Genomic DNA, 12,236 nt, shown 5'->3' on the forward strand with positions numbered 1-12,236 from the left:
AAGTAATCATCATATTCAATACAATAAACATAATAACTTACAAAATAAAATGGTTGAACAAAAATACCACGAAATGCTGAGCACGGTTATCAACGAACTATTGCGCCCCCTTCTAGCGGTCTTGACTCTGCACGTGCGTCTCCACAGACAGCTCCATCGGGCTCGGCTCACGTCCAAGAGACGCAGCCTATAATGAAAAAAGATATATAAACAACAACTGAATTTAACGATATATTTCATTTAAATTAATCTTACCATCCGTTTCGCATGTGCAGCAAACGGAACGGAGCCGCCAGTGTGAGTTGTCACCCCGCCATGAATTGGCCGATTCCGGTTGCCAGCACCGGACTGTGAGCGTCGTGTGAACCGCTCAGACGTCACGTGCTCAAGATAGTGCGGCCATATATCATCCGGGATGTATATCGGTTTGAAATCTCTCCATACCGCAACATCGTTCCAGCCTTGGAAACCCCTATCCCTCGCGGTTTTTTTTGCCTTTTTCTGTGCTTCATACCAAAAATCACGCAACCTGCTTCACGCAACCAAAAATTACATTTCGAAACATAAATTTTTGTCTAAAAAAAATCCTGTATTGTTTTCGATCTTACTTAATTGCCGCGTGATTTTCCCACACCCTCCTCACAACAGTGTTATGCTCAATGTCCCAGCAGAATTTGTGCTTTGTATAAATAAACAAGTTTAAATAAAAATAATAATTTATTTACAATTATATTAATAAGCTGAAAATTATAAATTAATACCAACCTCAAACCTGTTAAACCATGCATTGATTTGAGGCATCCATTCAGGATGCTTGGATATCTGACTCCATTGAAACAATGGAATCTCCATCGACGATTTAAACGCCGATGATATTACTCGGGCGGCTTCAATGTTTGTGAACCTGAAAATAAATGAAATACATTCAATAGTGATTACTTCATAAATTATGTTGTAATTTTTTTTTTAAAAAAACTAAAACCTTAACAAACTTACATTGAAAGGTCGTCCTTCCACTGTGCCTCGTACTTGCGGGTAAATTGATTCCGCTGCGAAGGCACGCCGCCTCTGCGCTGTGAAGTACCGATGGAAGAGGCAGCATCGGTTGACGGCGCAGGTGGTGTAGGTGCCTCTTCTTGAGAGGCACCTAAGGAAATATCATCCTCGCTGCTAGACGAACTAGCTGCGACCGCACCTGAGCGACCAACTCTGCTTTTCGTTCTACGGATCTACACAATTTGATACAAATAATTATATAATTAAATTCAAATGTTAAAAAAAAATTCAACAGCACCTCCCCTATACCGGATACTACCCAAATCCACAAACCTGCACATATTAACAATAGCCACAACCAATTTACTCAATCTATACTAATTATTCCAACATATTCAATTACTAATTCTAAGGTAAATTCAACATTAAGAATTACAATTCAAGTAATTATTCAATAATTATGCCAATACAACAAAACAATAAATAAATAAAAAAACTCTAGAATAACAATCAAAATAAATGGAAAAAATTAAACACAAAGCATGCAATAATAGAGTAAAACTAATAATTATTCCAACATATTCAATTACTAATTCTACGGTAAATTCAACATTAACAATTACAATTCAAGTAATTATTCAATAATTATGCCAATACAACAAAACAATAAATTAAAAAAAAATACTATAGAATAACAATCAAAATAAATGGAACAAATTAAACACAAATCATGCAATAATAAAGTAAAATTAATAATTATTCCAACATATTCAATTACTAATTCTATGGTAAATTCAACATTAACAATAAAAATTCAACAAATTAACTAATAATAAATATGCCAATACAACAATAAAAAATATTCAAAAAATTCAAAAAAAAAACTATATACTTTAGCAATGAATTATGCAAAAAAACTACAGACTTTATCTACATTACAAAAAATACACCAAAACAAAAAAAAATAACCAAAAAAATAGCAAAAAAAAACTATTAAAGTAAAATGAAATAGAGAAAACACTAACCTTTTAAACTGATGAAGATGATGAAGAAAACTTGCTAGAGATTGGAGGTGAAAGCTTTGAAGAATGGAGAGGAAAAAAATCAAAAGCTTAAGGTGAGAAACGAAGGAGAAGAAAAAATGAACTGAACGGGCGGTCACTTGAACTTATATGGCAGTTTTACCGATGGCTTCACCGACGGATATAAAATTAATTATTATTTTAATTTATTCCGTCGGTGATGTGTTAAAAATCCGTCGGCAACTTTTGAATTTCGCACCAAAATTTTTAATGACCCTCCATATTTTTTGCGGTCCGTCGGTAATTCCGTCGGTAATGTTACGCGGTCAGAGGCGCATTTAATGCGCAACCTTTTGAAATTCGCGCAGTCCGTCGGTAATGTTGTCGGTAAAATTGATCCGCCGACAACTTACCGACGTATTTAAATTCATCGGTGTATCCGTCAGGGATTTGGTGGCATTTCAAGTAATTATTTTCGAACTCTCTGTGAAATATCGACGGACTAATTTCGTCGGTGTTGCCGTCTGTAATGGGGTGGCATTTCAAGTAATTATTTTCGAACTCTCTGTGAAACACCGACGGACTAATTCCGTCGGTGATCTGATGGCATTTCAAGTAATTATTTTCGAACTCTCTGTGAAATGCCAACGGACTTAAGGCCGTCGGTGTGGCCGTCGGTGATCTGATGGCATTTCAAGTAATTATTTTGGAACTCTCTGTGAAATGCCGACGGACTTAAGGTCGTCGGTGTGGCCGTTGGTGATCTGGTGGCATTTCAAGTAATTATTTCATGTCACAAAATATATCATCCATCATAATTGTGGCATTTCAACTAATTATTTCAAGTAATAAATATTTTGTGTTTCAAAATATATATATCATTCATAATCTAAATTACATGAAAAAAAGGATTTTACATAGGGCTTCATTTTGGTAGTTAGTCAGAATTTTCTTCTTCTTCGTCATCAATTGAATTGTCATCACCTTCATTGCAATCTTCAATATGAATATCATCTTCTTCATCGATATTTGGTTGTCCGCTAGAGCTCAAAACAAAATTTAACACCTCTGCGTCAACATCAACAAGACTATCATCGAAAACATGAAAATTTGAATTTTCTTCCAATTCAATCGAAGGAGAAACTCGATATGGTTCAACCACCTCACTAACTTGAAAGACTTCATCTCGTACACTTGTGTCTTCGTTCTCATCCTGAACAGCCTCGACACGACCCCGGGGTTTCGTTTTTAAAACGGACAACCAATCCACTCTTGATCGATCCTTTCTAAATGAAGGGGTGTATGTGTAATAAACTTGTTGACATTGCTTTGCGAAAACAAAGACATCGTTTATGTTGCGGAGTCTAGCTTTTGAGTTGATTTCAACCAGACCATAGTGCGGATCAACTCTAATTCCTCTGTCAGTCGTGTCATACAAATAGCATTTGAATAAAAACACTATATTCTTCTCGTTATGATATTGCAGTTCGACGACCTCTTCTAATCTATCATAGTAGTCAACTTCTAACTCACTACTAGTGGATCCCTTAACACAAACACTGCTGTTGTATGTCTTTCTTCCTTGCCCGTATTCTTCAGTATGGAAAACATATCCATTGACAAAATACCCATTGTAGCACTTACATTTTCTTTCAGGCCCCAGGCTTAGTGAAGACAATGACTTAGGTGCACTCCTTCCCATTTGATAAACCTTGCATGTAATGTAAATCAATAAACAGTAAGTGAACGAGAATCTCGTAATGACATGCATACGTACAGTAATTTTGCAAGTTAGAATGAGTTTGTGATAGTGCTTACATGTGTTCTGAACCACGTGGCAAACTGCTCATCTTGTAATTGAAAGATCTGGGATTCGGTCAGCTGTGAGTTATTGGAGAGCAAATATTGACGATGTTGCCTGCAAGTGATAATGAGTGTATGATATTACAATATATAATTAACAATATATTACTAACAAAGTTTAATTAGTATAAACTTACTGAATAAAAGGTCTCAGCTCATCACAGTTAAATAGAACATAGTTGTGTGCTTGTTTGAACTCTATTTCCGACAAATATCTTCCTCTTACGGCATTTTTAGGTGTGGGTCATCCAGTATTGGAGAATATTGACAAGTTCCCACTGGAAGGCACTTCACCTCCATCATCATGCTGTGGAACGCGATTGATTCTCATTCTCAGATGAGGTTCGAAATAGTACGAGATAAATGTTGAGATCTCCTCAACAATATAGGCCTGACATATCGAAGCCTCAACATGCGCCTTGTTCTTAACCTTTTTCTTGAGATTAAACAAGTACCTGCATTGAAATATTAATCAAGTATTTTCAATTAAGAAAAACATATAAAATACTTTTATATGTGAATTACATTGCAAATGTAATATCTAACCGTTCGAATGGGTACATCCATCTATATTGGACCGGTCCTCCAGCTTTTGCCTCGAACGGTAGATGTATAGGGAGATGCTCCATTGAGTCAAAAAATGATGGAGGGAATATCATCTCAAGTTTGCATAGTGTCTCGACGATATTCGTTTGAAGCCTCTCAATGTGATCAACATTCAACTTGCTGGAGCATATATCTCTGAAGAAATGACTGATCTCCGTGAGTGCATCCTATATTCCCTTTGGCAACAAATCATGAAAAGCTAATGGGATGAGTGTTTGCATAAACACGTGGCAGTCATGACTCTTCATTCCATACAATCTGCAGTCCTCTATATTAACCAGCCTTGATATGTTCGATGCATGTCCATCCGGAAAACGCAGACTCTTCAGCCATTTGTAGACTAGCAGTTGTGCGTTTTTCTCTAACACGAAGCTTGCTCTTGGTTTTGCGACCCGTGACTCATCATAAACCAACTCCATATTTTTTCGGTTACAGTATAAAGCTATATCCAATCTAGCCTTGATGTTCTCCTTTGTCTTCCCCTTCACATCCATGACAGTGTTGAAAATATTCTCAAACATGTTCTTTTCGATGTGCATGACGTCAAGGTTATGGCGAAGCAGATTGGTCTTCCAATAAGGAAGCTCAAAAAAGATACTTCGCTTTACCCAATTATGGGTCAAACCAAAACCAGGAAACTTTTGCTTTCCTGATTGAAGGCCAAACACAATGTCACCGTACTCTGAGACAACATCATGCAATTCTTCACCAGAAAGACGCGGGGATGCAACATCTTTTTCAACTCTGCCAACAAAGAAATCTTTTCTGTTTTTTCTGTACCTGTGATGAAGTGGCAAGAAGCGACGGTGACAGTAAAAAAAAGAAGCTTTACCTCCATTTGCTAGCGTGAATGCCTTGTTGTTTTCCATGCAGTATGGACATTCGAGTTTCCCATGCGTGCTCCAACCAGAAAGCATTCCATAAGCTGGAAAATCATTGATAGTCCACATCAATGCCGCCCTCATAAGGAAATTTTGTTTCCTCGATATATCATAAGTTAGAGCTCCGGAGGACCACAACTGCGCCAACTCATCAATCAACGGTCGAAGACAAACATCTATATTCCACCCCGGGCTTCTTGGACCGGGTATGACAGTAGATAAAAACATGAACTTCGGCCTCATACACATTCCCGGTGGCAAGTTATAAACTGTGAGTATGACCGGCTAACAAGAATAAGGAGCAGCAAATGACCCAAATGGGTTGAATCCATCTGTACACAACCCAAGACGCACATTCCTTGATTCAGCTGAAAAGTGAGGATGAACACTGTTAAAGCGTTTCCACGCTTCGCCATCAGAAGGATGAACCATCACTCCATCAACCGCATGGTGTGCTTGGTGCCATGTCATGTGCTCAGCAGTCCTTGGTGACATGAATAACCTCTGCAGTCTAGGTGTGATCGGGAAGTATCTAAGTTTTTTATATGCCACTAGAGTCTTTACCCTGCCAGTTCTAGGTTTGTAACGGGAATGCCCGCATGTCATGCACTCAGTCATCTCAGCATTTTCAAGGTAGTATAACATGCAGAAGTTAGGGCACATGTCAATTTTCTGGTATCCTAAACCGAGGGGTTTCATCATGGACTTCGCAGCATAGAAGTTCTCTTTCAGCCTGTTCCCTTCAGGTAAAATGCTTCTTGCCCATTCAATAATCTTGTCATACCCGGCCTCACTCAACCCGTGATCTGACTTGATGGTGAACACCTGTGCTACAGCCAATAATTTACTGTGGTTCGTGCAGCCATCCCATAATGGTTCGTCAGAATCTTTCAACAAATCAAAAAGCCTAGCTGCATCTACATTAGGTTCTTCTTCTACGATTGGACATTGACTGCCATTACCTTGATTCATTCTCATTGCATCCATAACCATATTTCTGTAAGGATTAGTGTTGTCATTTGTCGCTTCATGCACGTTCCTAGCACTAGAAGTAGACCCAACCACCGTTTCTTCCATTCTCCTCTCACTCTCGCTAACAAATACTTCTCCATGTGCATACCAACACTGGTAATTCTCCATAAACCCTTTGTGTAGAAGATGCATCATTACAACATCTGGATGCAGATACTTTTTATTTTCACACTTCTTGCATGGACACCTAATACCGCCTCCAGTAAAATTTCTGGGAATAGATGTTACGAAATTAATAAAACCCTGAACCCCATTACAATAATCCATCCTCCGCAATCCTTGGGGTAAATCTCGATACATCCATGAACGATCATCCATGACTTATATCGAACCTCTATAAAATTATGATGACATCATGTATTAATTAACTAAGTTAGGTAAATAAACTTGTACAAATATTACTTTAACTCGAGATTATCCAACAAACCAATCACAACTTCTCATAAATATTAAATATTCATTATCATTTATCAACGTCCATACGAATTAAAAAATATAAATTTACAGAAATTACCACTCCGCAATACCATTGATAAAACTTTAAACGGGCCCATTAAGCAAGCTATTAATTATTTCAAAATAGCACATTTAATTCGGTAATTCCATAAAGAAATAACAATTTACAAACAAATACAATCTTACAAAATCTAAAACAAACCATAACAGGTACAAAATTATACATTCATATACTACAAGTTTGTTTGAGAAATAACAATAAAACATGTACATCTACTAACAAAATACATATACTAAAAAAACAATAAAATTGACATTTAATTAAATGTTAAAATTTAAAAAGATATAATTACTTACAAAAATTGATAAAATCCATCGGTAAATCAGAACACGCGCGGATGCTGTGACCACAAAACTTCAAGAAATATAACTTGTTGTGCTGATATGAGGAAGATTTTTTTTTTGGGGGGGAGGGGGGGCTGGTTGTTTGCAGATGGGGAGAGTTGGGATGAGGAAGAAGAAGGAGAAATAGGGGATGAGAGGGTCGGCAGAGCTGTCATATATTAACTTTTTCCGACGGTTTTACCGATGGACACTCCGTCGGTTATTACGCCGGTGATTCTGACGGAAACATAGACATGTCACCGTACGGATCTGCCATTTCAAATCCCTCGGTGAGTCCGTCGGCAATTTAAACGGCAAACCGGTCACATCACTTTACGGGCACTGTACGGGCAGTCGTTTTTGAATCCGTCGGAAAAAAAAATTGCCAAAACCTTCATGTCAGCGACCCGCCTTTTTTTAAATTCGAAAACTTTTCCGTTCGTAATTCAGTCGGTAAATACCGATGGAAATTTTCCATCTGTATTTACCGACTGAATTACGGACGGAAAAGTTTTCATCGGTTTTTACCGACTGAATTACGGACGGAAAGTGGCCATCGGTAATTTCGACCTCAAAATACCGACAGAAAATATTCCGTCGGTAAATCCGTTGGTATTTTGCGAATTTCTGGTAGTGGGCGACCTTGTACATTTCTTTTATAATGGCTTATTCTATATATGCCACGAGTGGTCCGTGTTTGCCCATAAGAAGAATTTACCCCACATCACCGACAGAATGGGAGCATGTGACATGGATTTTTTTTTTTTATCGCCCTCAATTTCTTGTTCATAAGCAAAGGTTTGATTTTCAAACTTAAGTTGACATGATATGTATGTTTACTCAAAGTTTTTAGTAAAAAAGGGGAGTTCGAGTTGTGTCTTTTTTAATAGATGGAGTGACACATTTTGACCCACCAAATATGTGTGTGTGGTCTTTATAATTTTTCAGTTATGGATCAGGCCGTACACTGAGCATCTCCTGTACAGACCAGCCTTCCACTCATGATAAATCCACAAACACTAGAGAATGTTTGATATTGGGATAATTATTATGATTGTAATTTTAAAAAAATTATTTTATAAAAAATGTTCTAAATTTAGGTTAGTTTAGAAAAATATATGTTTGGTTAAACATGTGATCAAAATTGAGATTGAATAAAAAGTAGTTTAATGTGTTTGGTTAAAAGAATGATTTTCAAATTGAAGTTATAAAATAATTAAAATATATATATTAATATTGATGGTTTTTAATTTAAATATTGTAGATTTAACTATTGCTATTACATCATGAAATAAATAATATTGATATTAAATATTTTTTTATTGTTCCATTAAACTATGTGCAATTTCATCACGTACGAAATCTATCCAACAAGAACAACATTTTTCATGGTTTCTTAAGCGTGCAACAACATCAGATAAAATATCATCAAGAATAAAATTGGGATTGCAATCAAATTCTGCAAATGCTACGTCATCAAGCGATCTCCTTCTAATATTTTGAATAAAAAACAATTAAAAATAAATATAAAAATTGAATTTCTTTTTACTGGGTCGGACCCAGCAAGAACAAAATTTTGAATGCGATCAAATTCTGCAAATGTTATGTCATCAAGCTATCTCTTTCTAATTTTTCAAATAAAACACAATTAAAAATAAAAAATAATATAAGCAGTGGCAATGTAACTTGCATATAGAAAGCATGTGGCGTCAAAAGTCTCGCCAAATTTGGTGTCGCCTGGGTGATCGCAACACACGTTTCTTCCATCTAATTGCTAACTTCAGGAGGGCTAAAAACCATCTCCTAAAAGTGGTTCATAATGGTTCTGTTGTTGAAGGCTTACTGGTCATAAAAGATGCAGCAGTTAGCTTCTTCTCCAACCTATTTAGAAGTCCTGATAGATTCTGAATTGGTTTAGGGCATGTTGGTTTTAAAACACTCTCAGCTTCTTCTTCAGCTAACTTGGAGCGAGATATCACTTTGAAAGAATTAAAGCAGAGTGTTTGGGATTGTGATGGAAGCAAGAGTCCGGGTCCAGATGGTTTCAATTTCAAATTCTACAAGCTTGCTTGGAATTTCATTGCAGATGTTCTGTTAGACCTGGCCAACAATTTCTTCAAAACAGGTAGGCTTCCAAAAGGAGTCAATCATGCTTATGTTCATCTAATTCTGAAGATAGCTTCCCCGGTTGGCTTCAAAGATTTCAGGCCTATTAGTCTGATTCATGGCATTTACAAGATAATGGCTAAGGTTCTTTCTAGTTGTCTGAAAGCGGTTATGCATGACCTTATCAGTGAGAATCAAACAGCTTTCTTGGTAGGGAGGTAGATAATTGATGGGTTTTTGGTTGCCAATGAAGCAGTTCATTCCTTGAAAAGATACAGAGTGTCGAGCCTTATCTTTAAGGTGGATTTTCACAAAGCTTTCGATAGTGTGCAGTGGGATTATTTAGAGCAGGTTATAAGGCATATAGGTTTTGGTGAGAAATGGATTAATTGGATCAACACTTGCATCTCCACTACAAAATTATCAGTGTTGATTAATGGATCTCCTTATAAGGAATTCTTGATGGGTCGTGGGATTCGCCAAGGCGACCCCCTTTCTCCATACCTTTTTCTAATTGCAGCAGAGGGATTATCTGTTTTGTTTCAAAGAGCAGCTTCAAATGATCTTTTCAAAGGTATCCCTTTTAGAGACAACTTTTTGCCTCAGTCACCTACAATATGCAAACGACACTTTGATCTTCATGCCTGCTAATCTTCATATGGTCAAAACAGTTAAAAGGATCCTATTGTGGTTTGCTATTTGTTCAGGTTTGCACATTAACTTCCATAAAAGCTCTTTAATTGGCATAAATGTTGGGGGAGATACTTGTGCTAGTATAGCATATTCAGTCTTTTACAGATTTGATTCCTTGCCTTGCTCTTATCTGGGCATGCCTTTAGGATCCAATCCTAAAATATTGCCTACATGGAAGCCTATTATTGAGAATTTCAGAAGAAATTTGAGCATGTGGGGAGGTCGTATGCTTAGTATGGCAGGGCGTATTTGCCTAATCAAAAGTGTCTTGAGTTCATTGCCAATATATTATATGTCTTCTTTTCTTATGCCAAAAGGTGTCTGTAATATACTAACATCTATTCAACGAAGATTCTTGTGGTCTAGAGTGGCAAAGCAAAAGAAAATCTGCAAGGTATAGTGGCGTATTGTTGTGAAAGCTAGAAAAGAAAGAGGCCTCGGGTTGGGTTCTTTAATGTCTAAAAATATATCCATGCTTTTCAAATGGATATGGAGGCTAAGCTTACCAGACCATGTCTTATGGAAACAGGTAATAACCCATTTTTACTCCCCAACTTTCGAGAATGGAATCCCAAAATTGCATGGTCATATTTCCCCATTTTGGAAAGATGTTTTGTCAATCTTGGATCCAAACAGTGTCATCGGCTTAGTATTGCGTGAAAACATTAAATTCATGATTGGAGATGGATCCTCCATTCTCTTCTAGTCTGACTTGTGGATAGGATCAAATGCTTTACGTAGCATTTTCCCTAGGCTTTACCAAAATTCTACTTTTCAGAATTTGGTTTGGCGTAGGAACCTCTTATCTTATGAAGAGCAACAATATCATCATTTGCTCTCAATGCTGGAGCCAACGATAATTCGGCAAGGAAAAGATGACAAACTTATAAGGCTATGCAATTCTGATGGAAACTTCTCAGTTAAATCTTGTTGCACCCTAATTGATAATACCTCCTCTGTGAATGATAGAGTTTTCGAAGCCAATGTTTGGATTAAAGGGACCCCTCCGAAAGTTCAGATGTTTCTCTAGTTGGCAGTACAGGACAAAGTTAGTACAAGAGCTTTTCTCCATCAACGGACTGTTTTGTCTGCCACACAAGCTTCTTGTGTCTTTTGCAGCTCAGATTTGGAAACCTCAGAGCATCTTTTTGTACATTGTAACTTTTCTAGGAGTGTTTGGATGAAAGTTTTGGATTGGTGGGGTATCCAATGTTGTTTACCGAGAACACTTGACTCGCTGCTTCTACAGTGGCCCGAAATGATACATGGCAAATTCCAAATATCAGCTTGGAGACTAATTTCAAGCAGTACTATTTGGGATATTTGATTGCTGAGGAACAAAATTGTTTTTGAGCAAGGCACTATAAACTTGTTTGATTGTTTCTCTACCATCCTTCATCGGGTTGCTATTTGGTTGTATATTCAGGATTCAAACTTCACTTATACAGGAAATGACCTCTTAAGATCTTCTGATGGCATCAAATTGTGGTGTAATAAGAAATCTTAGGTAATCTTTTTGTTGTTTGCTATAGTAGATTAGTTTTTTTCTTTTCTCATATTCCATGTTTTTCTCTTTGGCTATTGGTTTTATAGCCTTCTCAATATACTTTCGATGATTATCAAAAAAAAAAAAAAAAGGATTGGATGGGAAAGATGCTCAAGCTCCCATCTACTTTTTTGTTCTCAGGAAACGGAGGTGGTGTCTTGCACGGTAGCACATGTTAGGCTATGGTTGGCACCCTAGTTGCAGCAAGAGACGAGACCTTGAGAATTATTGGAGCTGAAAACATTACGAAGCTAGTAGTTTATGCCTCTGATCAAACTCATTCAACTCTACTTAAGGGCGTCAAATTAGTTGGAATTCCATCCTCTGATTTTCGATGCCTCTCTACCTCATTTTCATCGGAATTTTCGTTATCACCTCAAGCATTGGAAGATGCAATTGAAAATGACATCAAAGCTTGATTTGTGCCCTTATTTTTATGCGCTACTGTAGGCACTACAGCATGTGGAGCTGTTGATCCCGTTATGGATCTGGGGAAAATTGCCAGGAAATATAATCTATGGTTCCACGTTGATGCAGCTTACGCTGGTAGTTCATGCATATGCCCTGAATTCAGGCATTACCTGGATGGAGTAGAACTTGCAGACTCGTTGAGCATGAATCCACATAAATGGTTACTCACCAACATGGATT

This window comes from Populus nigra, chromosome 12 (assembly GCF_951802175.1).
Source record: "Populus nigra chromosome 12, ddPopNigr1.1, whole genome shotgun sequence".
NCBI lineage: Eukaryota > Viridiplantae > Streptophyta > Magnoliopsida > Malpighiales > Salicaceae > Populus > Populus nigra.